The 23,938-nt window shown below is 48.1% G+C and overlaps 1 long non-coding RNA gene across 1 annotated transcript in view; it reads left to right on the top strand.

Annotated features, from left to right (window-relative positions):
* LOC146865832 (uncharacterized) overlaps positions 1-22,500 on the top strand; it is a 266,254-nt gene extending 243,754 nt beyond the window's left edge. Inside the window, exon 4 of the long non-coding RNA XR_014970339.1 lies at positions 18,457-22,500. This is a non-coding gene — a long non-coding RNA (uncharacterized LOC146865832). The remainder of the gene's footprint in view (positions 1-18,456) is intronic.
* The last annotated feature ends 1,438 nt before the right edge of the window (positions 22,501-23,938 follow it).

Genomic DNA, 23,938 nt, shown 5'->3' with positions numbered 1-23,938 from the left:
TTCTTCTTCCCCCTATCAGAGCGGGGCCCCCTTCCCTGAGTAGAAACCAGGTTGAGGTGAGGGTATCACCCAGAATTCTGGGGTAAGTGCAATCTAATACATTATTGGATGTATAAAACACTAATGTGTGTGTTCCAAGACGGTATTTAGATACTGTTGTTTGCTGTTTTTGTCAACATTGATGATTTTTCGCATTTCTTATCCATGTCTCTTTACTTTCCTAGGTATCCGGTTTTGACATCTGTTGAGCTCAACCGGTGGTAGGAATGTCTGTAATAATTTTTTATACTTTCACACATTTTTACATAGTAGCAGCAATTTAGGTCCTGATGAATGCCCTTGATACTACACAGATCCCAGTGGGCAGAAACATGTCGACCAGATACTATGGACAATGAGCATAATGACAAAGTATTTATGCTGAGTTGCCATTTTGCTTTTTAATGTTGGCAGAGGTACTCTACTAATTAAAGCACTTTTGAGTTCCCCTAGCCATTTTTATTCACTCTTTATGATTTAGTGCTGCACTTTTACAACCCCTCTCACGTGAGCGAGAATTTACCTTTTGCTTCTTGTCATCTCTAGTGGAGATTTGACTGCAACCCCTGTATGCCACTTCTCTTTACTCGCAATCAGGTCGTTCCACCTAGACCTGGTGCGGTGTATCAAGAGAGACAGACCCAGATGATGACAAACACACTGACTCCTCGGTGATTGATGGGTTCTGTTCCTAGAAGGGTTCTCTTCTAACTAGAGATGTCAGATTTAGTAGATATGCTTTTTGTTTTTCTTTGTTGACTCAGCACCAGACCCGGGTTGATTAGTGTTATAGTGATTTGATTAAGGGGATATACAACCTGCTGGTCTTTAAATTCTTTCCCTTGGACCTTCACCTACTTTGTTCTGTTGTTACTGGGTTTAGTATCGCACATCTCTTTAGTGTAATGTGAGGGGCCAACAATGTCAATTCGTATCCTGTCAGATGAGCACTAGTTAAATGCTGCGTCTTCGTCTGATTTAAAAGGGCATCAACCGCATGGGGTACTAGCACCAACAGCTTATGTGACAAAACTATCCCTTCACTCTGACGTATTGACACAGCTTTTGCTGCAACTGAACGGAAGCATCCAGGTAACGCACGAGCAACAGGATCAAGTACTGCTGTAAAATATGCACAGGGACGCTGTTTGTCACTGTGTGTCTGCACTAAAACTGACAATGCGCATCCATCTTTCTCATGTACATAGAGGGTAAAAGGCTTCGTATAATCTGGAGTACCTAACACTGGTGCTGAACAAAGAGCTTGTCGTAACTGTTGGAAAGCAGTCTCACATTCATCTGTCCATGGGAGGGGCATTGGAGTATCTTTAGTCAAAAGTGCTAGCAAGGGTTTAACAATGTGTGAAAACCCTAATATCCATTGTCTACAAAAAGAAGTAAGACCAATGAATGCACGGACATCTTTCTGAGTACGGGGCACTGGTGTGTCTAAAATAGCTTGAATGTGATCTGGTGTAAGTGCACGGCCCTCCTTAGACAAAAGGTGACCTAAGTAGGTTACCTTCGGTCTACAATATTGCAATTTCTTTTGTGACACTTTGTGATGATGGGAAGCAAGAAAAGAAAGCAAGGACAAAATACATTTTTCACACTGTTCAGGGGTATCGGCTGCCAACAAGATCTCATCGACATATTGTATGAGAGCCACACCTTCAGGCAAAACGAAAGAATCAAGTTGTCTTTTTAATGCTTGACTGTAAATACTAGGACTCTCAGTATAGCCTACAAAACCTATACGATTGATTATTCAAAGTGAAACCGAACAAATATCGGCTATCAGGATGAATAGGGATCGAAAAGAAAGCATTCTTCAAGTCTGTCACAGAGAATGTAGTTGCTGTCGGAGGAACCAAAGTAAGAAGTGTTGTTATGTCAGAAACCACGGGGTATTGTGGTACTACAATCTTGTTAACTCCTCGCAAATCAATAATGAATCAGTAAATCCTAGTGTCAGTATCTTTTTTCAGAATAGGAAGAATCGGACTGTTACAAACATTGTAAGGAACTTCCTCAACAACCCCCACTTCAATGAGATCATGTACAATACGTATGAGTGCTTCTTCACCTTCCTGTGAAATTTTGTATTGAGGCAAACGTGGCAGCACAGCGCCCTCCTTCACACTAATATGTACTGGTGGAATAACCATTTGCCCTACATCAGTGTCTGAAGTAGCCCACACATTACTAGGGAGTGAAGCTAATGCACTATCCTCTTTAACAAGACAAGCTCTCTCCTTCACAGGATGGTTGTCATTCAAGATAACACATACACCTTCTGGAGAACATCGTATCGTAGCCCTGAAATACTTGAGCATATCAAGACCCACAATATTGTCTGGTGGATTCGGGGAAAGCAAAAATGGACATGGAGCAGTAAATTTATCCACATGGAATGCAAGTGGTTCTGACAGTGGGCTAAGGGAAGGGGTTCCATCGAAACCTATTGATGTAATGGTTAAGCCAGACAGGGTAGCCCTTGGAACCAATTGTTTAGACAAGGCGCTACGAGTGCTCTTGTATCAACCAGAAACTGATCAGTAGAACCCAAAACATGTGCTGTAACATAGGGACCCCTCTGATCTACTGGAACTTCAACTGATTCCTTACCCCATCCTAGGCAATCCTAGACATAAGCAGAATCTTGAGAATCAGACAGCACATAGTCGGACATTTGATATTGGTTCCTTCTATCAAAAGTGTTAAACCCATCCTGCCCACGTATATTAGCATCAAACCTAGCACAATCACCTGTGCTTCCTCTAGGCCCTGAATATCCTGAACGATTTCTCATTTGTCCCCGACCACGTGGACACTGCTGAGCACGCAGTGCTGGACAATCGGAAGCCCAATGCCCAAATTTCTTACAGTACGCACACTGGTCAACAGACAAATTCGAACGAGTATAAGAAGGGAAAGACGAACCATAAGATCCACGTCCACCTCTATCACTACCTCTAAAAGGTGGACCATAAGCCTGAGCCAACATAACCTTTGTTTTTAATTCTTTAGTCTTTTTATCCTCATAACCCTTTGCTTCTAATTCCTGGCGTTCATAATACTGAGCCATAATCAAGAGAGAAACCGGAGAAGAGGTAGTCCATGAACTCTCACTGGCTTTTAGGCGACTAGCTATTCCTGGCAACAGGTTAGCGACATATTTATCAACAAACAGATGTCTGCCCGTGTCATCTGTCAATGACTGGCCACTAAAATCGTGGAATGCTTCTTCAAAACGTGTAAAGAAATCAGAGACCAATTCATCTGCCTTTTGCTTACAAGACGCTAAAACAGTCCAATCTATCTTTTTAAGGGGGAATAATTGTTTTTAACTTAACTAATATAGCTGCGGAAGATCTAAAATTAACTGACATGGCTTCTGTGCGGGTTCCCTTTCTACATCCATTTGTTCTAAGTCTTTCCATAACGCCCCAAAAGCTGCACGATCATCAATTTTACGAACAGTTCTCCACATATCAGGTGGTAATATCAATCCGAAAAAATAAATCAATATCAGGCAAAGTCATAGTACAAGAGCTAATAGCACCCTCAACTTCCTCATAAAAAGCGGCTGGATTTTTCCACGGATCAGGCAATGCAGTTTTAAGTGCCATGACATCCGTCCTATTCCAAGGAGTGTAAACCCAATTATAAATAAAATAACCCTTAGCATCGATAGAAGCCTTATTGTACTTGTACCCTGTCCTTTAGGAGGAACATACAAAGGCGCGGCCTCCCGCATAGGTTTCGCATGAACTATCATAGTCTTATCTGTTCCGGAGATAGAAGCTTGTGCCATGCCGGTCTGAGATGTCTGTGCAGCTACGTCTGCAGCCTTTTTCTCCTCTCGCAAACGGACTGCATCAACACGGAGTTTAACCAAACGCCTGATTGTATCATTCACCTGGGGGGAAACAAAAAGACCATCACGCATTTGCTTACAATTAACTACTACATCGTCGGACTCTAACTCCTCAGAATATTTCCTAAACAGCTCAAGGACCTCTGCGGCAAACACCTCAGTAAAATACAGCTGCTCCCTTTCCTGCCACCCTTTCATACTATCTAGAAGTTCAGAGGCAGGGGCAATGCTACAAACTGCTTTACGAGCAGCAGATCTAAGCTGGGACGCACGCTCAGTGGTCAACATAGAACAAGTTTCTCGTGCCTTGTGTTTCTCCGAACCGGAGTCCTCATCTGACTCATGAGGGGCAGAAGGAACAGTATAGGGAGGTGGAGGACGATCTAATAATAAGAAATCATCTTGTGGTTTATTAAGTATAGGATAAAGGGGCCGCCGAACAGCGTATTGGCCAGTTACCTGTAAATTGCGCTCCCTATCTTCTCTCTCTTTTAACTCTTTTATTTCTTTGTGTTTCAGCTCCAATGCTTTCGCATAAATGTTCTTTCGCTGTTCTTTTTCAATCAAGGCTTGCTCATGCTTCATTCGTTCACGCACTTCTTTCTCCCACATTCGTACAGTCAAACATATCTTGCCTAGTCCTTCGCTTAAACATACATTGTTCCACATACTCAATCTTTCGTAAATCAAATGACCCATGCATAGGCCAATGCAACTCAGGATCCTTACGAGTGTATTTATTCCATAATGTGCTGTACATTATAGAAGAAAGACCATACTTAATATACATATCCCTATTAGGCGTACCCTCCGGGGGGGCCGGTTGTGCTTCATCGAGTCTCAAATTGGTACCACTACAAAAGCAACACATCCTACGAAGTGTGCTAAAAACAGGCATGCCAAAAATAGTGCAGAATATGCAGTATTATAATCAAAGTAGCACTTAAGGTACCTTTAGTACGATGAGCCGTTCAAATCAATTCAGATAGAGAAAATTCTCCTCATTACCTGCCTATATAAATTGCAATTTATATATGAATCACATAGAAATCTAAGTTGGCCAACACAAATTCCAAAATACAAAAGCCGCAGTAAGTGTTACTAAACTACCTTACCAATCCCAGGCATAAAAACCAACAGCAAGCGCCGCAGAATGACACTTACCAATCACTTGGTGTCCAGGTTCCAACTGCCAAGTTCTAAAATCGACCAAATGGTCACTGCACGGCGAATCAACAGAAGAGATCTCAGTCGAGGACCGGCACCACCTGGATGGTCAGATCAGAAAGAAAGGAAAAACGCCGTGGTTGCCAAGACTCGGGTCTCATCGGGCAGCGATCGCGTCCAGAGCGAGATTCCAATCCTTCGTCGCGACCAATCCTTTGGGCATCCGACACAGGGGCTTAAAAGAAGGCGGTACAAGTACAGGAGAAAGTTTTATGTACATATAAGGTCATATAGAAATGCACAGTCGACAAGTAGGAGGAGTTAACAGTTTGCCAATGCTAGTAAACACATCCTGACAGTTACATACTACTAACAGCTGCAAGGACAGCTGAAAACTCACTGGGCATGTGCAAAGGTGGAAGATGCTAAATATAGTTTGTTTCTAGGCCGATTACAAGAGCAGTCAACACTGAGGGAGGACAAAGCACATGGTGAGCATGTGGCAGCACATGGTAAACAAAATGGCTGCCAGAAATACAAAATGGTTTCCACAAAATGGACAAGATAGCCTCTAAATACAAGATGGATTCCGCTAATGCTAATCCAATCGCTGCCAATTTGCAACACCGTAGGGGTACGTGTGAAACACACCGTACCTGTGTGTGGATTTAAAAATTACATAGGGGACACATAAGGGACAAGTCTTAGGCCCTAAATGCATGCTGGTTGTCATGGAGACAGAGTTTTCAGTTGAAAAGTGTCGATCAGGTGTCCTGGAACAGTCAGTTGGCCACAAAATACAATGTTGCAAAGTGGTTGTTGACTTGACATGATGCTCAAAATTTGAACAATGCGAATGCTGTCATTGGTGTATGTTTAAAGGGATTGGAGTAAACGTACGATGCTAATGAGTATGACCAATCACTATGTACTCCTCAAAATGAATGCCCCTCAGCAAGACAGATATAAGGCAGCCAAAACCCATGAGAGGGCACTTGCCTGCACAACTTTCCAGTCGACTACACTGCTGCTGTCTCTGCTTCCTCTGGACCATGTCACGTACTGTGGAGAGGGCCCAGCCATTCAGCCAGGAGGAGAATGAGGCCTTGCTGGACTGCCTCCTCCCACAGTACACCAAGCTGTATGGGAGACCAGGGGAGCAGGTGAGTGCAGAGTCTACTACCTTTGCCTATGCACCTGTTGTGTGACTGTCAATATTGTGTCCAGGTGGGACAGACATGCAATGTTGTTTAGAGTGGGTCCCAGGGGGGGACATGCTGATGTCTCGCATGCAGAGCATGATGTAGTTCCTGTGTGCACTCCTCACTTGCATTGTGCTTACTGTGACTTTCACTGCATAGTGCATGACACATTCAGCCTGGCAAATCCTTGGTGGCTTTTTTTCCTATTGTCCTGAGGTGATTCGGTGGTCCCCCCCGGTGTGACAGGTGACTGTACCCACAGATGTGTATGAGTTGAGTCGACCTGTGGTGAGAGTGTCCAAATGATGTGTACGACCTCATGGACATTGATGTGTGTGAATGTTCCTTTACATGTGAGTGAGTGTCTATGTGAAGTGTTGCACCACAGCTGCATGGAGGAGGCAACAGATCAACCCATCTGATGTGACAAGTAAGCCGTGCTGTGTGTCTGAATTGCAGAGCTAGCATGACACCTGTGACACCCCACTGGCAAGTGGCACATGTGCAGAGTGAGGGTTGTATCCGCTGTTGTCAATGACAGGCGAGTGATCTGTGCTTGGGTGTGTATGTCTAGTCTGCTGAGGGTGCGTCAGTGGAGTGGGACATGTGACTGCTTTGCGCGTGCTGGCCATCAGCCTTCTGTTGCATGTGCTGCACAGTGTGTGGCATGATCAGTGAGTGTGTCGCACCCCTCATGCCACCTGTTGACTTTCAATGCCATGTAGTGCATTGGGGCTTGCACACAGGCCAATTTCTTATTGTGAATGAAGCATTTCCTGTCAGCATCCTATGCCCTGTTCAACATTTCAAAGATGTTCAAATGTGTGTCTCTGGGACATGGAGCAGGTGTATTGATGTTGTGTCACTTTGTCATCCTGACAGGTAACTGCCTACGAGAAGGGGGTGATCTGGAACAACATTGTCAGGGCCGTGAGATCTGAGGGGGAGCGTCGTCGGCAGCTGCCACAGGTCCGCAAGAAGTGGCAGGACATCCGGTGCTGGACCCGGAGGATCGCCCGGGTCCAGCTGGGGTTCGACCCTCCTCGCCCCCACGGCAGATGCCGACGCCTGACCCCCCACATGAGACGTGTCCTGGCGGTGGTCTTCCCTGACCTCGATAGGCAGTTACAGGAGAGACTGCAGCAAGGAGGGGGTAGGTACATGGCTGTATGTTTGGAAGTGCTCTGTAGCCTGGATACACTCCCAGAGTTTATATGTGCAGTGCATTTTCTGTTCCCCAATGTCACCTGGTGCTCTTTTTCATCCCTTCACCTCCTTGACATGTGTCTCCTGGTCTGTGTGTAAACACATTTGCACATGGTCATCTAGGCTGCCAGAAGATCAAAGTGCACATTGCTTTCTGCATCATGTGGGAGGGTGGTCTGTGACTTGTGTTGGTACCTTGCCTGTGCCATGACCTGTTCACTATGTTGGGGGTCCATATTTGTTGGCAATGATGATGATTCTCAACATAGGAGTGTGAGCTTTCAAATGAACACCCTTGCACCATGCATGACCAATGTTGTGGCCTCAGACATGATGTGCATGAGTGGGAGGTATGCATAGTGCCATGACGGTTGATCATGGTACAGTCAGCTCATTCCAGGAACACGGAGCAGTGTGCCCACTACAGTCCCCTGAGACACCCTGGCCTCCTAATCATGTATGTCATCCAACACTGTGCACATTCTCTGTGGGTTCTGCAGGGGTCTGCCTCTGTGGCATTGTTCCCTGGCATAGTTTGTATATTTAAAATGTGTGCTACATGTGTCCACTGGACAGGGATACACCATTTTGCTTGTGCATACTCACACTGGGCAGTGCCTGTGTGGCTATTCACAACAATCTGTTGATGGTTGTTTATCACAAATATGTGTTGCCAGCCCCACGAGGTGATGGTGAGTAAATGTTGCAATTTTTGCTGCACAGTTTTTGTAACCCTGAATAAGAGGTGTCACTTCTTGATCTGTATCAATCACATTCACTCAGGTATGGGGGGGGTGTGCGGGAGAGGCCTACATGGCCAACCCTGATTTTTCCTTGCCAGGTCTGACCTGTGTGTGAAAATTGGCTGTACATAAATTCACCGTGCAGTGCCCCTGTGATGCTGGCCAGTGCTTAATGTTCGTGCTTTGCAGCCTGTGTCAATTTTTTTTAAAAACATGAATCCTGCTCATACATTTTTGGCACCTGTGTGTGGTTCAGATGCAACGCAGTTTGGACTTTGTGTGCTGACATCTGTGTGTACATTCTGGCTTACCATTAGGGTGTCCCCACAGTACAGCTAGGCGTTTTTTACAACCCAATTGCCGGCCCATTAGCTTATGCATTGTCCTGGGTGTGGACATGTGTGCCACTCCAGATGACAGGCAGTAGGTCATATGTGTAACCAACTGTGTAATCAGGTGACGGATGGCCATGTGACAACTGACATAATTCAAGTTGTTACTCTCAAAAAATTGTACCTTGGCACTCACAGCACTTGTCAACAGTTCTTCATGTTTTAAATGTGGTCATTTGATGATTTCTGTTAAGAACACTGATGTGCCTGCATGGAAAAAGTCTCCCAAGGAAGTGCACACCAAACGACATTTCCACTTTCATGGAACACGCTGGCACCTTTTCAAAGAAGCCACTGTTAGAATTAAATGGTGTTGCAGATTCTCCATATACATGTTCCCACAGTGGTCTTGATTTTGTGAGACTCCTTTGTTGTTGGTGATACAAACTAACGAGTCTCAAGACATCAAGACCTCCATGGGCCCATGTATATGTACTTTCTGCAGCACCATTTATTTTTAACAGTTGCTTCTTAGAAAAGGTGCCAGCTTCTTCAATGACAGTGCAAATGTCCTTTTGTGTGCACTGCCTTGTGCAACATATTTCATGCATGCACATGAGTGTTCATTTCACGAAATGGCGAATTGCCACATTCAAAACATGTCGATTGTGTAAAGTATTGTGAGTCCCAAGGTAACAACATTTTTTCGTTTAGTGTTCCAAAGTACTTACAGCTCTCTGAGTGTGGTGACACCTTGAGTATTGAGATGTGTTAGTTTAACTTGGGTGCACCACTACTGTTTCTTTCATGGTAAACAAGAGGTGGCATGACTTCATTATATTGCTGTGCTCACCGGTTCACAGACACTAGCTTCTCAGTGTATTTCTCATTCAAGTTGTGGCCTGGTGTGTTCTTTTTTTCCTGGTGTCCAAGTGGCATAGTGGGTCTACCAACTGGGCAGTACAGGGCTTACATATGTGCGGAGTAATCTAGCTGTTACTCATGATGCATTGCCTGATATGCACTGTGACCAATTGTTTTTGTGCTCATGTGTCAGATGTATACAGGTGACTGATGCATTTCGGTTTCTTCTCTTTTCCCACAGCATCATCATCCGCACCCGAGGGAGACACCTGCATGGACCTGGAGGAGGGACCCAGCGACAGTGCCACCAGTGCTGTGGAGTCAGTAGGAGCCAGTGGCACGGAGGGCGAGGGGAGTCAGTCGGAGGACCTGTCTGGAGGCGAGAGCAGCTACGACGCCGACGGGTCCGAGGCTGACATCCTTGAGGAGGCGGCAACTGGCATCATCCCCACATCTGTCCCCGCCTCCTCCGTTACCATCTCCGCCCTCCCAGTTGCTCCCGTCCCTTCTGTCCGTGCAGAGTCCCACCATGTCTCCTTCGGCCCAGGCACCGCACCCCCTGCCCCTGACACCCCTGCTGCCCTCAGTGAAGAGTCTGTGGACATACTGCGGCAGTTGCAGGTTGGGCAGGCATCGGTGCTGTATGTCCTCCATGAACACACTAAACTGCTCACACAGATGGTGTCGTTCGTGGAGGGCATTTTAGCAACGATGTCTGACCAACGCAGGATTCTGCGGTCCATGGACTCTTCACTGATGGCAGCAGTTACTCTCCTGCAGCGCCCTGTCCCCCCCTACCCTGGACCCATCCACACTGCCCTCTCCCATGCCTGCCCAACGCACACCCAGACAGTCACAGGTACGCACCCCACCAGACACAGGCAGCACACCCCCAAGTAAGGCAAAGCGCACACCTCCTGGCACGCACACTCAGGGGTTGTAGGCACACCCACAGGGTCTGGGGGCAGACGACATACACACAGCCACAGTCGCAGTCCGCAGTCCTCACAACCCTTTTCCTCCAAAACCACTCCCCTTAGCTCCCCTGCCAAACTCTCACCCAAGGACATCTTTATGGGTGAGCTGGACCTCGCACCCACTGAGCCACCACCCCACAAGCGGGCGAGGAAGTCCCCGGGCACGGGAGTTGAGTCCCCCACCATGTCCACCCCCTCCCCCAAGAGCTCTGCACCCCATCCCTTGGCCACCACACCCTCCGTCGGCCCTGGGGGATCTTCAGGTACAGCGGTTAGGATGGATGCACTAGCAGCAGTGTGCAGCGCCGTGCTTACCTCCACCTTTGGCGCTGCCCCACCCCCTGTGGTGGAGACGTCCACCCCTGCACCCACCACACCTACCCATCCCCCTCCTGTCCCTGCGGTGCCTGGTACTGCCACTGATGATGCCCCCCCTGACCCCCCCCGGTCAACAAACCTTGAGGTTACTTTGTGCAGGCAAGGTAGGGGTGGAGGCAGTCCCCTACGTCCCCCCTTGGACTTGTGAAATGGACTGGCCCTCATATGTCTGGACACTGCTGGGAGTCCTCTGCACCCACCCCTCATATCTCTGTCCACTGCTGGGAGTCCTCTGCACCCACCCCCATATCTCTGTCCACTGCTGGGAGTCATATGCACCCACCCCTCATATTGCAGGCCACTGCTGGTAGTCTAATGCACCCACCCCTCATATGTCTGGACACTGCTGGGAGTCCTCTGCACCCACCCCCATATCTCTGTCCACTGCTGGGAGTCATATGCACACACCCCTCATATTGCCGGCCACTGCTGGTAGTCTAATGCACCCACCCCTCATATGTCTGGACACTGCTGGGTGTCCTCTGCACCCACCCCTCATATCTCTGTCCACTGCTGGGAGTCCTCTGCACCCTCCCCCATATATCTGTCCACTGCTGGGAGTCATATGCACCCACCCCCATATCTCTGTCCACTGCTGGGAATCATATGCACCCACCCCCATATCTCTGTCCACTGCTGGTAGTCCTCTGCACCCACCCCCATATCTCTGTCCACTGCTGGGAGTCATATGCACCCACCCCTCATATTGCAGGCCACTGCTGGTAGTCTAATGCACCCACCCCTCATATGTCTGGACACTGCTGGGAGTTCTCTGCACCCACCCCCCTATCTCTGTCCACTGCTGGGAGTCATATGCACACACCCCTCATATTGCAGACCACTGCTGGTAGTCTAATGCACCCACCCCTCATATGTCTGGACACTGCTGGGAGTCCTCTGCACCCACCCCTCACATCTCTGTCCACTGCTGGGAGTCCTCTGCACCCACCCCATATCTCTGTCCACTGCTGGGAGTCATATGCACCCACCCCCCTATCTCTGTCCACTGCTGGGAGTCCTCTGCATCCACCCCCATATCTCTGTCCACTGCTGGGAGTCATATGCACCCACCCCTCATATTGCAGGCCACTGCTGGTAGTCTAATGCACCCACCCCTCATATGTCTTGACACTGCTGGGAGTCCTCTGCACCCACCCCCATATGTCTGGACACTGCTGGGAGTCATATGCACCCACCCCTATATCTCTGTCCACTGCTGGGAGTCCTCTGCACCCACCCCCATATCTCTGTCCACTGCTGGGAGTCATATGAACCCACCCCTCATATTGCAGGCCACTGCTAGTAGTCTAATGCACCCACCCCTCATATGTCTGGACACTGCTGGGAGTCCTCTGCACCCACCCCCATATGTCTGGACACTGCTGGTAGTCATATGCACCCATCCCTCATATGTCTGGACACTGCTGGGAGTCCTCTGCACCCACCCACGCACCCCCTTGGAGCAGTACACTGCTGGCCTGGACCTACACACACACCAATATGAAGGTAACATGCAGGGCCAGTCCGTAAGCCTGCATTCCTGGCGTGTGTACGCCAAATGTACGTATCCCAAATGTACTGCTGCCGTAACGGGGTACTTGTGACACTCAACGTACCCACGCATTCATTGCGTGTGTACGGTATATATCACAGTTCTACTGTGCTGTAGGGGTACGTGTGGTACGCACCGTAGCCACGCATTCATTGCGTGTGTACGGTCCGTATCACTGTTCTAATGGTGCCGTAGGGATACGTGTGACACTCACCGTACCCACGCATTCATTGCGCATGTACGGTGCATATCACAGTTCTACTGTGCCATAGGGGTACGTGTGGTGCGCACCGTACCCACGCATTCATTGCGTGTGTACGGTCCGTATCACTGTTCTAATGTGCCGTAGGGGTACATGTGACACGCACCGTACCCACGCATTCATTGCGTGTGTTCGATGCGTATCACAGTTCTACTGTGCCGTAGGGGTATGTGTGGTACGCACCGTACCCACGCATTCATTGCGTGTGTATGGTCCGTATCACTGTTCTACTGTGCCGTAGGGGTATGTGTGGTACGTACCGTACCCACGCATTCATTGTGTGTGTACGGTCCGTATCACTGTTCTAATTTGCCGTAGGGGTACGTGTGGTATGCACCATACCCACGCATTCATTGCGTGTGTACGGTCCATATCACTGTTCTAATGGTGCCGTAGGGGTACGTGTGACACGCACCGTACCCACGCATTCATTGCGTGTGTACGGTGCGTATCACAGTTCTACTGTGCCGTAGGGGTACGTGTGGTACGCACCGTACCCACGCATTCATTGCGTGTGTACGGTCCGTATCACTGTTCTAATGGTGCCGTAGGGGTACATGTGACATGCACCGTACCCACGCATTCATTGCGTGTGTACGGTCCGTATCACAGTTCTAATGGTGCCGTAGGGGTACGTGTGACGCGCACCGTACCCACGCATTCATTGCGTGTGTACGGTCCGTATCACTGTTCTAATGGTGCCGTAGGGGTACATGAGACACGCACCGTACCCACGCATTAATTGCGTGTGTACGGTCCGTATCACTGTTCTAATGGTGCCGTAGGGGTACATGTCGCACCGTATATGTCCACTTCCGCAGGGGTTGCTGGACACGCCCCCCCAAGTGACCAGACCCTGGTGGTAATGTATGGCCTCCATATTATAGGTTTGGCATTGGGTATGGGGTATGTTTCCTGCCCCTCACCCCCACCTGGCCCCTGGGTGTTGTTCTCACCTTCTGCGGCGTGTGCATCGGGTCCGGTGCACCAGGTCGTAGGCCAAGAGGACTGGGATGACACGTACGATGGGGTTCATGGGGTGTACGTCGCGTACCGGGGCTCCGTTGCGTAGCGGTTCACGTAGGACTCCGCTTTTCCGGCTGTGTTTGGCTCCCGTAAAAAAAGAGCCGTACGGAGTGACGTAGGGACGAATCGTACTTGCTGGGCCGGAAACCGCTGCTTAAATACGTCCGGACGTCGCATACAAGCTGTTCCGGATCAGAATCGTAGTTTTTTTTTACCCGTACGGGCTTTTGAACAAAACGTACGGAAATAGGCTTTCTGTACAAATTGTACTTCCTAGGTTGTACGGAAAGTTTACCGGGTACGAGTCGTACGGGGAAAACGCTCCGTACAACGATTCGTACAGCCTTTTTCCAGGATTGGAATCGGCCCCTTAATGTTTAAATGATTTGTACACTCAAACTAGCATGCTTTAAGCTGTCTGCCTCGAATACAGAGCATTATGTAAAATGTTTTCTTTTTACAGCTTACAACCTCTGATTGTTTCCGACAGCTTACATCCTTAGATTGCTTGCTATCTCAGGAAGCTGCCTTCCACTATACTCATAAAACCCTGAATGAAAAAACTAAATATTCCTTAATTTCACTTGATTCCTATAGACTTTATTCCTCTCCTTTCTTTCTTCAGTGACCCTCTCATTACCTTCCTTCTTCCGCATGCTTTCTATTTCTGACTATAGCTTCCTCTCGGTCTGCCTTATTGTCTCTTATTGTAATTCTGCAAAAGGCTGACACCTCATTTCATTGTTCATAACCTCTCCTGCTTTAAAACCCTATCCCTGTAACCTATTTTTACCATTTAGTTTCCAGCAGCCTATCTATCTCACCAACCATTCACCCGAAACTACCTAGCTCCAATAATGATCACACCTAACGGGTATTGATAAAATATATCACAACGTAACTGGAGTAAATGTATGCAATGTTTTGTTCTTGAGAGCACATGAATAATTGCAATAGCCAACATTTAACCACTGGTTTAACCACTAAACCTCCGGAGAAGAGTGCTAATCACCATAAAGCACTTCCATTCCTCATCAGGGTTTGTAAGCGCTATATAAACACAATTACAATTAGAATTACAATTACCTGCTATAGTTTCCACGTGCTGTCGCAGTGCCATTTGTGTACATCCTTGAGCTCCTGTTACTCTTTCCCTGTACCACAAAGACATTAGTTGTTCCCTTAACCCACGGGTACTCATAGTACGGCCCGCGGGCCGCCAGCGGCCCGGCAAGCCTTTCTTGGCGGCCCGCGGACCTTGCAGACATCGTACCGGTGTTTTTTTCTTTTTTTTTACAGTGTCAGCAAACACAGACTCTGCTCTGTGGGGGCTGGGCGATTCAAGTGATCGTCCAAGTGGAGCTGCAGGGGCGCTAAGAAGAGGTGAAATACAACAAAGCCTCGTTATCATGTAAATGGTCTCTTAAAGACCTGTGAAGTACTCGGTGGGGCTGTGTGTGTGCCCGGGAAGGGAAGCTGCCTCAGCTGCCACACAAGGGGGGGGGGTGAGGTGACAAAGAATGACAGAGGACAGCAGGGAGTGAGAGTCGGGTGAGGTGACAGAGGTTGACAGAGGGCAGTAGGGAGAGACAGAAACAGACAGAGACAGGTAGAGATAGAGACAGAGACAGACAGAGACAGGGACAGACTGACAGATAGAGACAGAAACAGATAGAGGCAGAGACAGATAGAGATAGAGACAGAGCCAGATAGAGGCAGAGACAGATTGAGACAGGGGCATACAGAGCTAGATAGATGCTGAGACAGGGACAGACTGACAGAGACAGATAGAGGTAGAGACAAATAGAGGTAGAGACATACAGAGACAGATAGCGATAGAGACAGAGAGAGAGACAAAGATAGAGGCAGGGACATATAGAGACAGATAGAGGCAGAGACAGACAGAGACAAATAGAGGCAGAAACAGACAGAGATAGAGACAGACAGAGACAGATAGAGGCAGAGAAAGGGAGGGGGCAGACAGATAGAGGCAGAGACAGAGACGGAAAGGGAGACAGAGGGAGGGAGACAGATAGAGACAGGGGCAGACAGAGCTAGATAGAGGCAGAGACAGGGACAGACAGACAGAGACAGATAGAGGCAGAAACAGACAGAGATAGAGACAGATAGAGGCTTAGACAGGGACGGGGCAGACAGATAGAGGCAGAGACAGACAGAGACAGAAAAGGAGACAGAGGGAGGGAGACAGAGACAGGGACAAACAGAGACAGGGACAGACATAGACAGATAGAGGCAGAGACAGGGACAGACAGATAGAGGCAGAGACAGACAGAGAGGCAGAGAGATGGAGAGGGAGATGGAGAGGGAGACGGAGAGGGAGACAGAGGGAGACAGGGAGTGGGAGGGAGAGGGAAGGAGGGAGACAGAGGGTGACAGAGGGAGGGAGACGGAGGGAGACAGAGAAGGAGGGACACAGAGAGAGGAAGACGGAGGGAGACAGTGAGAGGGAGACCGAGAGAGAGAGACAGAGGGAGGGAGGCAGAGGGAGACAGAGGGAGGGAGTCAGGGGGAGACAGAGGGAGGGAGAGGGAGACAGACAGAGGGAGCCAGCCACAGGAAGGGAGGCAGAGGGAGGGAGACAGAGGGAGGGAGACAGAGAGGGAGACAGAGAGAGAGGGGGATAGAGAGAGAGGGAGACGGAGAGAGAGGGAGACGGAGAGAGAGAGGGAGACGGAGAGGGAGGGAGACAGAGGGAGGGAAACAGAGGGAGGGAGACAGAGGGAGGGAACAGAGGGAGGGAGACAGAGAGAGAGGGAGACAGGGAGGGAGACAGAGAGAGGAAGACAGGGAGACAGAGAGAGGGAGACAGAGAGAGGGAGACAGAGAGAGGGAGACAGAGGGAGAGACAGAGGGAGGGAGACAGAGAGAGACAGAGAGGGAGACAGAGAGGGAGGGAGACAGAGAGACAGAGAGGGAGACAGAGAGGGAGGGAGACAGGGAGACAGAGAGAGACAGACAGAGGGAGACAGACAGAGGGAGGCAGAGAGAGGAAGACAGAGGGAGGGAGACAGGGAGAGAGACAGAGGGAGGGAGACAAAGGGAGACAGAGAGGGAGACAGAGGGCGACAGACAAAGGGAGGGAGACAGACAGAGAGAGACAGAGGGAGACAGACAGAGGGAGGAGGGCGACAGGCAGAGAGAGGAGGGAGGGAGACAGAGGGAGGGAGTCAGGGGGAGGGAGACAGAGGGAGACAGACAGAGGGAGGGAGGCAGACTGAGGGAGACAGAGGGAGACAGACAGAGGGAGGGAGACAGAGAGAGAGAGGGACAGAGAGAGAGGGGGACAGAGAGAGAGGGAGACGGAGAGAGAGGGAGACGGAGAGAGAGGAAGACAGAGAGAGAGAGGGAGACAGAGAGAGAGAGGGTGACAGATAGAAGGAGACAGATAGAAGGCAACAGATAGAGGGAGACAGCGGGAGGGAGACAGAGAGAGGGAGGGAGACAGAGAGAGAAGGAGAGAGATAGAGAGAGGGAGGGAGACAGACAGAGGGAGGGAGAAAGAGAGGGAGAGGGAAATAGAGAGAGAGAGAGAGAGAGAGAGAGAGAGAGAGAGAGAGAGAGAGAGAGAGAGAGAGATGTGTATGCCGGATCCGGTGGCTCAGTGGACGCAGGCGTCCGCTGCAGGGGCCTGTGTTCCACCTCATGGTCACAGGTTTTTTTGGTTGCTCTAGCCCCGCCCCCTCCCCCAATGACCCCGCCTCCACGGTGCTGCCCTCGGGCACAAACCACACTGTAAATTTGGCCCCCGAGAGAAAGTTTGTGAGTACCCATGCCTTAACCTCTACAATCCTTCTCTTAACTTCTAAAATCCTATCTGCGATTTCTACTCTTGATTTCACTACAACTGCACTGTTGACTTTCTTCTTGTCTCTGTGATGTATCGTAGGCCTAGTAAGCTAAGTTCTAGTGCTGTTCCGTTCCTCTTATTGTCTTAAGTCTTTCTCAGTTTCTGTATTTCACTATTGAGCATTGAATATCGTATATTTAGGCTATACATTCACTCTCTTTTTCTTTTTTCTTTCCTGAATTTTCTACTGTCTGTTGAAGCTCCATATCCCCTGACAGTGTAAGACCTGTGCTGGTCTCTGCTCCAATTAGATAGGGCAAAGGATTAGACTCTTCCACCCAGGGCCTTTGCACCCTTGCATGTCTCGAGCCACGTGTGTACTGCCTCTTAAAACATATCCAGTCTGTCTATGAACCTGCTGTATGGTTGTTCTACCGGCCATGCTGCCTGTATTTCCGAAGACAGCTTTTCCTAAGTTGTGCTTTGTTGCCTGAGCACCACTTACGATATACAAGTACATACCTTACACTCATCAATCCTTACTAAACTTTAACATAGTAACCGTAGAGAACGTAATTGTTCCTCGTCGCTATGCGAGCTAGGATTTGCTTAGCGTCTCCCACTCAGCTGAGGTGCATGCACAGTTACTATTTTCACTTTTTTGTATATATTCAACAAATTCTTTCCATGTGTAAATTCATGTTAAATATTTGCAAATACTTCTGAAATGTATCACACTGAGTCTCATTCACTGCAGTTTGGCTCTGGAGAAGTCTTTGTCTGACAGCTATGTCAGTGCAAATAGTCAGGGCAAACATTCAGGAGAGTTCATCGAATAGGGCACTCTTAATTAAAAAAAAAATACAATTCCACGTAAAATATGTGAGCTGCAAAGAATTGTCGTGCGCGTGTAACGCACGTGTCTCTGTGTAGTACCAGATGCATTGCTTCAGGCTGCCATACCTATTATAATGGGAAAGAAAAAAACGAAAATCATATGTTGTTTTTTTCTATTTACAGCGCATTGCTGGAGCCAAAAAACACGCCAGCTCACTCAGCAACAACAGGAGGAATGCACGAAAGAATGCAGCCAGAGAAATACTTCAATTCAATAGTGACTGGTGTTTTTTTCGTAAAGTGACAAACCAAACTCTTCAGCAGGCTTGCTAGATCAGCCCCAAGTAATGTACATGATATTTTAGAGAGTATTTGAAGAATACAAAAGTAGCGATAGGAAAAAGCCAATATTTCTTTCTGCCTCTTTGCTAAACTCCTTGCTGGGTCACTGGGAGTCCCCATCTCACTTTTTCATGCATGCGAATTAGGTCAGATGCTGCCCTTGGCTTGTCCTGTGGAACCCAGCTGTCTTTTCAGCCGCTGATCAGAGGAGTCAGAAAAACAGCTAAGTTGCAAAAATATAGCAGGGCTCCTAGAGCTCTGTTTGCTCTTCGTAGTTTCCACTCCTTGCCCTTACTCTAGCCACTCAGCGGCAAATTGGAAGAAGGCTAGTAAGAAACGGAATGTGGGACAAAGTGTCAATTCTATGATGTCATTAGGGATCAAAAGGAGCACGGTGTGGGAGCCACTAACCCTAATATTTTAGTGAATTGACATTAACATACCCATTCTTATCAACACAGCACCTCAATTCCCTCATTGTCCATAGAATACAGCTATAGTTTACCACAAATCTATGCCTTCCTGTCAACTTCTCATGTATGCCACTTTATCCACTTTGACAAAGCTAATGATATTGGTGCTATAATGAAAATGGCCTCACATGTATTAGTAATAACACATAGCAGGTGCACTACAGTCAGGACCGCTGTAATCATGCAGCCCTGGTGTACTAACGTATGATGCAGAGTTGACTCAATCATTTGTCAAAGGAAGACGAATTATTTGCACGGGAAGGCAAACTATGCCGATTAGTAACCTATTAAACATATTATGAGGCATTTCTCTCATATTATCTAGCAATATCGACATTTTAACAGATAATGATGCAAAAGAGATGGCAATGTTATAGTAAATACACAGATGGTATTCAAGACGTTAATTATCAACAATTAATAATTCGATCTTGCACAGGACCACCATTATCAACGCAGTGCTTTGCTCCTCCAATAGTATGAACAAAACATCCAATGCTGCGTTCAAGATAATTCAAGCCTGCATCTGCAGAATTCTTGTATTCGGAGAAACGTCTCTTTAATTCCGTGCATCCCAGTTATATCTGACAACAAAACTTGTCCTTTGAGTCTTCTGTATCCTGTTGCAAATTATTTCTACCCATTTAGTCCACCTGGATTTTGTGTTGCTTTTGATCACCTGCTTTTTTGCTTTTTAGACCTTTACTGTGTGTGAATCTCACTACCTGAGCCTCATTCTCTGTAAATTCAAGGTAGTTGAACTGAGAGTGCTAACCACTAATGTCCACCTTTCAAGATAAGGCCACTGTGGTGCAGCTAGGTTAAGGCATACTGGGCTGGTTACATGCAGACTGCACATGAGAGACTACCTTCGTGCGCAGCCAGGTAGTTGCACACAGACAGCATGCCTATGGCCGTTTTAAGCTGTAAATTTGACTTGTCAAAATAACTCCTTTTGCATTATGCAGAGTTATATGCCCCCAGAGAGTGTGTACCTGCAGATGTTATAGGCTGCTTCTGGGACGATCTCCCGCCTAAGGCATTATCTGACGAGGTGAGCACGGAGCTGGATCTCCCACTCACGGAGGAAGAATTTGGTGCCGCTCTGGGCGACATGCACCCGAGAAAGGCCCCAGGGTCGAATGGCTTTCCATGTGAATTTTTTAAACAATATTTTTTACAGCTAGGGCCCCATTACCGTAGGGTGGTGGAGGAGGCCAGGGAGCGGGGCCTGCTGCCTCGAGATTAGAGACACGCAGAAGTGGTGATGTTCCACAAGCCTGGTAGACCTCCCGATCAACATCCGTCATACCGCCCTATCTCTCTCCTGAACGTGGAGGCCAAGATTCTGGCTAAGGCGTTGGCCAACCGCCTCCGGTCTCATATTACTTCCCTAGTCCATCCCGATCAGGCCGGGTTTATGCCCCAGCGGGTGACTCGTCACAATATTCATCGTGCACATGCAGCTGTGGCGACCGTTCAGCGTTGTCACTGGCAGATATAGATAGGGCATTTGATTCCCTTAGTTGGGTATATCTATTTGCGCTCCTACGCAGGCTGAATATTGGACCTCGCTTCCTGTCCTACCTGACATTGCTTTATACCGACCTCATCGCGTCTATGCGCGTGGCGGGCTCTATCTCCTCCACTTTTTCTATTGGACGAGGCACCAGGCAGGGTTGCCCATTGTCTCGCTACCTGTTCGCATTAGCTATGGAACCCTTGGCTGCTTGGGTGCGGATCGACGCTCAAGTGACGGGTTTTGAATGGGCATATGGGCAGTCTGATCGTATTGCTCTGTATGCCGATGACGTGCTATTCTTTCTCACCAATTTAAATAGGACGGGACCGAGGCTGCTTCACATCATTCAGATTTTTGGAGAGACCTCTGGCTTGTACATGAACCCTCGAAAGTCTACCCTCTGGGTTCTCGGGGCAATGATGTGTTTCGGCTCCTGGGCATCCTCGGTTCAGGTAGTTTCTGGGGGGATGAAATATTTGGGGGTGTTTTTATCGGACTCGCCTACCACATCTTGGGATAGAAATCTGGCTCTAGTATGGGATCGCGTGCGGGAGGATCTTAAGACTTGGTCTCATATGCCTCTGTCTATATATGGCCGGTTGGCCATCTTCAAGATGGTCTTGCTCCTGCTCTATCACTTGCAAAATCACCTATATCTGATCCCTCCCAGATGGTTCCGACAGGTCAATGCGGCCCTGGGACAGTTTCTATGGGCTGGTGGAGTGGCGAGAGTGGCCCTACGAACTTATTTTCAATCCACATACTGTGGGGGGCTGGCGACCTCTGATATTTTATTTTATCACATGGCCTCGCACCTGCTAGTCCTGAATGGTGGTGGTATGGGGATAGGGCTGACCCGGTGTATGCTGTTGAACGGAGGTGTATGGGGGATCTTACTTTACACACTATACTCTATTCTGCACCACTACACAACTCCTTGCCGTCTGTCACAAAGGTTGTATTCCAAATCTGGCAGCAGGCTCTACGGAGGATGGGCTGGTGGAGTAGGTTGACGCGGGAGACCCCTCCCTGGCACAATCGGCTACTGCCACAATTGATTACTCTGCTTCGGTTTCGTGGTTGGGACAGTATTGGTATCTCTTCTCTGGGTAACATAATGCGGGGGCCAGTCCTGAAGTCCTTTCAAGATCTACAGAAGGATTTCCATATGCCAAAAACCCAATTCTACAGATACCTTCAGTTCAGGCACGCTATTTCCCCTAGTTTGGAGGGCTTAAAGTCATTGGCTGAGTTTAGCCAGATAGAGGCGAAGGTGTTGATGGGAGATCTCCAAGACCACAAGATCGAAAAAATGTACCAGTCCCTGGTTACTCATAGTTCCCCCATGATGCAGAACCTTAGGGAGGCCTGGGAGGGTGACGTGGGCCCGCTGGAGGAGGAGGACTGAACGGAGGCCCTGGCCTCCCCGCGAGGGGTGGCCATAGCCATAAGTCTGCTCCTTATCCAGTTCAAGTACCTTCATCGGGTATACTTTACCAGGGTTAGGCTGTGGAGGGCAGGTCTCGTGGCTTCCCCTGTGTATCTAAGATGTGAGCGTGAGGAGGGTACTCTGCTGCATACAGTCTGACACTGCTCTGCTTTGGCGCGATTTTGGAGGGGAGTTATGGCCTGCCTCTCCGAAGTGTTACATTGGGACCTCCCCTGCTCGCCGAAGCTGGTACTCCTACATGTTATGGAAGGGGTTGGGGGCAACATATACAAACACCATCTTATGCTACTAGGGTTCACTTTGGCTAAAAGGGATATTGCTCGGGCTTGGAAGGCACCGGTGGCGCCCTCAGTGTCTACATGGAAGAACGCCTGGACTTCTGCATGGGTTTGGAGATTCCCATCTTTACGGCCAGAGGGTGCCTGCTTAAACACTTTAAAATCTGGAAGCGCTGGATGAACTATCGTGGCTTGGAGTTGGAGCCCGTTTCGATGGCAATGCCCTTCGACCCGGCTTAACTTTCTACTTGGTTGGTACAGGACATCGTTTCTTGTGCAACGACAGATCATGCTTTTATAGACAATGCTTTTGCTTTTAATGTGCTGCTCTGGACTGGACGTTAGTGCGATGGGGGGGTGGGTTCGTGGGGTTATGGGTACTCCGTTGGTAATTCATTTGTATTGCTCTTCATTTTTCCTTATCTTGCTCATGTAAACAGTCAAAGTCAGAATGATGTACGTTTCTTATGTAGAAGTTTCTGGGGTACAGAGCTCTGCTCTATATGTGCTATTTGACAAATAAAATCTGTTTTAAAAAAAAAACCTACTTTTGACAAGCCCAAACCTTCCTTTTAAATATTAATAACTCACCTCTAAGACAGCCTTATTGCCCATGGTATAGGGTGCATGGTATTCAAAAGTAGGACACGTAAAAGGTTAATGTTCCACATGTCCTTACAATTAAATGGACAGAAAAGTCAGTGTCGCAAGGCTGCCTGCTTCTATAGAGAAACACTGGGCTACATTGTTACATTTATTAAACTCTTAATTTGGATTGGTAGCATCTAGATCAATAATTCGAGGACTCCTCTTAATAGTTGTTCAAAAACCAATGTAATGGTACATTTTAATCTTGTCTCTCTATTAAGCAAAAGGCACTTTTAAACAGTTACCATTTTCTTGTCTAAAGCGTCTAGAGCAAAGACCTTCAAAGTGTGGGGTTTGCCCCCCTGGTAGTCTGTGGCTGTATTCCAAGGGGGCGCAAATGACGCTGGAAGCACCTATAAAGGAAGATGGCCTGAAGGTGCGACTTTGTTTATTTGTCCGTTTCCAGACGATCTTTATTTACAGTGGCTGAAGTGCATATAAAAGCACGAGAACTGAGATCCTGAGTGTTGTGATGGCAGGGTGTATTCAGGACAGGACTCGGCAACCGGGGTGTAGTTCTCCAGTATTAGGGTGTCTTTCATAGATTCACATGCTTGAATATTCCCCGTCGTCGGAGTGGGAGTCCCACGGTAAATAAAATAGCAATATATATAGCAAAATATATACATAAATAATCACATAATTAGCGTTATACAGGTGTAAAAACACCCATAGTGTACCTATATGAGAAACTCCATAGGAATACAATGGAGAGAGACAAAAGACTTTTGTAGTCTCTCTGTCATTATGTAAGTCCGAACTCCAGCCAATCAGGCGTCAGCCCCTCTCTAGAACCTTCTCCTCAGAGCTTCTCACCTCAGATTTTCTACCGCACGTCGTGTGACAGGGAGTCTCCCTGAGCTCTGCTCAGTTTTGTCAGTCAGGATGTCTTCTAGTAAGAAATCTTTGTTTAGACCATGTTCTTCGTGTGGAAAGCTGCGTTTATTTTCTG

The sequence above is a fragment of the Triturus cristatus genome, chromosome 2_1, assembly GCF_964204655.1.
Source record: "Triturus cristatus chromosome 2_1, aTriCri1.1, whole genome shotgun sequence".
Lineage (NCBI taxonomy): Eukaryota > Metazoa > Chordata > Amphibia > Caudata > Salamandridae > Triturus > Triturus cristatus.
Note: the sequence above shows the minus strand (reverse complement) of the source record. Positions and strands in the feature narration are given on the sequence as shown.